At 36.4% G+C, this 2,500-nt stretch overlaps 2 non-coding genes across 2 annotated transcripts; both read right to left on the bottom strand.

Moving 5' to 3' along the window:
• Positions 1-182: 182 nt before the first annotated feature.
• On the bottom strand, positions 183-254 carry TRNAM-CAU (transfer RNA methionine (anticodon CAU)). Its single transcript has one exon. It is a non-coding gene; the product is annotated as a tRNA-Met (tRNA).
• A 2,127-nt stretch (positions 255-2,381) lies between these two features.
• Positions 2,382-2,453, bottom strand: TRNAM-CAU (transfer RNA methionine (anticodon CAU)). Its single transcript has one exon. It is a non-coding gene; the product is annotated as a tRNA-Met (tRNA).
• Positions 2,454-2,500: the final 47 nt, after the last annotated feature.

Genomic DNA, 2,500 nt, shown 5'->3' with positions numbered 1-2,500 from the left:
AGAAGAATAGAAGATAAAGATGAAGAAGAAGCAAAGAAGATGAAAAAGAAAAAAGAGAAGAAAAGAAGAAAAGAATAAAAGAATATCCATTCTTCGTTAAACCTATAGCCGTTTTCTAATGCAAAAAAAGGGAAAAGAAACCAATAGTCACAAAAACAACAACAATAAGATGTATAAGGTCTTAGCAGAGCGTGGTTTCGATCCACGGACCTCTGGGTTATGGGCCCAGCACGCTTCCACTGCGCCACTCTGCTCTCTTGGTGAATGGACAGCGCTTTGGTAAGTAATTTTACTTGTCGCTGCCGTTCTCTGTTTTGCTGTGGGACTGTGGTTATCTCTCTCTATTTATTTATTTATTTATTTCACTCGCTATCTCTTTCTTTCTCTCTCTCTCTCACTAGTATTCTCTCTCTTTCTTCCTCTCTCTCTCCCTCTCTTTCTCTCTCTATCTCTCTCTCTCTCTCTCTCTCTCTCTCTCTCTCTCTCTCTCTCTCTCTCTCTCTCTCTCTCTCTCTCTCTCTCTCTCTCTCTCTCTCTGTTTCTCTCTCTCCCTATCTATCTCTCTCTCTCTCTCTCTCCCTCTCACTCTCTCTCTCTGTCTCTGTCTCTGTCTCTCTCTCTCTCTCTCTCTCTCTCTCTCTCTCCCTCTCTCTCTCTCTCTCTCCCTCTCTCTCTCTCTCTCTCTCTCTCTCTCTCTCTCTCCCTCTCTCTCTCTCTCTCTCTCTCTCTCTCTCTCTCTCTCTCTCTCTCTCTCTCTCTCTCTGTCTCTCTCTCTCTCTCTCTCTCTCTCTCTCTCTCTCTCTTTCTCTCTCTCTCTCTCTCTCTCTCTCTCCCTCACTCTCTCTCTCTATCTATCTATCTATCTATCTATTTATCTATCTATCTATCTCTCTTTTCTTAAGGAGAACGCTGCGCCACTCTGTTCTCTTGAAAAATAGAGAACGCTTTGGTATTAAAGTTTAATTCTCGTTGACTTTTCTCTCTGTTTCTCTGTTTATTAAGCCACTCTGCTTTCTTTGATAAACCGAGGGCGCTTTGGTAACAGATCTTAATAACAACAATAATGATAACGATAATAATAATAATGATAATGATGATGATTATGAGGATAGCAATAGTGGGAATAATGATGGTTATGATGATAGCAATAATGAGGATAGTGATGATTATGATGATAGTAATAATGAGGATAGTGATGATTATGATGATAGCAATAATGAGGATGATGATTATGAAGTTAGCAATAATGAGGATGATGAATATGGTGATAGCAATGATGAGGATAATGATGATTATGGTGATAGCAATAATGAGGATAGTGATGATTATGGTGATAGCAATAATGAGGATAGTGATGATTATGATGATAGCAATAATGAGGATAGTGATGATTATGGTGATAGCAATAATGAGGATAGTGATGATTATGGTGATAGCAATAATGAGGATAGTGATGATTATGGTGATAGCAATAATGAGGATAGTGATGATTATGGTGATAGCAATAATGAGGATAGTGATGATTATGATGATAGCAATAATGAGGATAATGATACAAATTTTAGTAATGATGATGGCAATGATAGGAATAATAAGGACTGATAACACTAATGTGGATAATAATAAAAATGAGGATGATAATAATTACAATAATTGTAAGAGTAATAATGATGATGATGAAAATTATAGTAATAACAACAATGATAATAAATAAATAAAAAAACAGATAAATAGGGGGAGGGAGAGAGGAGGGGAAGGGGGGGGGAGAGGGGAAGGGAAGATGGATAAAGTAAGAGGATGAAACAGTAAAAGAAGAAAAATAAGAAGAACGAGAACAAGGAGGATAAGAAAAAAAGATAAAGATAAAGAAAAAAGGAAGAAGAATAAGAAAAAGAAGATGGAGAAGAAGAAGATGAAGAAAAAGAAAAGAAGAAGAAGGAGAAGAAAATTAGATGAAGAAGAAGAAAAGAAGAAGGAGAAGAAAATAAAGTAAAGAAGAAGAAGGAGTAGAAAAGAAGATAAAGGAGAATATGACGAAAAAGAAAAAAATAAGAAGGAGAAGAATAGAAGAAGAAAAAGAAAAGAAGGTAAAGAAGAAGAAGGAGGAGAAAAGAAGAAGAAAAAAAGTAAAGAAGGAGAAGAAAATAAGGTTAAGAAGAAGAAGAAAAGAAGATAGAGGAGAAGATGAAGAAAAAGAGAAGAAGAAGAAGGAGAAGAAAATAAGGTAAAGAAGAAGAAGGAGAAGAAAATAAGATAAAGGAGATGAAGAAAAAGAAAAAGAATATCCATTCTTCGTTAAACCTATAGCCGTTTTCTAATGCCAAAAAAGGGAAAAGAAACCAATAGTCACAAAAACAACAACAATAAGATGTATAAGGTCTTAGCAGAGCGTGGTTTCGATCCACGGACCTCTGGGTTATGGGCCCAGCACGCTTCCACTGCGCCACTCTGCTCTCTTGGTGAGTGGACAACGCTTTGGTTTTAAATTTTAATTCTCGTT

This window comes from Penaeus vannamei, chromosome 35, assembly GCF_042767895.1.
Source record: "Penaeus vannamei isolate JL-2024 chromosome 35, ASM4276789v1, whole genome shotgun sequence".
Classification (NCBI taxonomy): domain Eukaryota; kingdom Metazoa; phylum Arthropoda; class Malacostraca; order Decapoda; family Penaeidae; genus Penaeus; species Penaeus vannamei.
The sequence above is the reverse complement of the archived record's forward strand: the minus strand, read 5'-3'. Positions and strand labels throughout refer to the sequence as shown.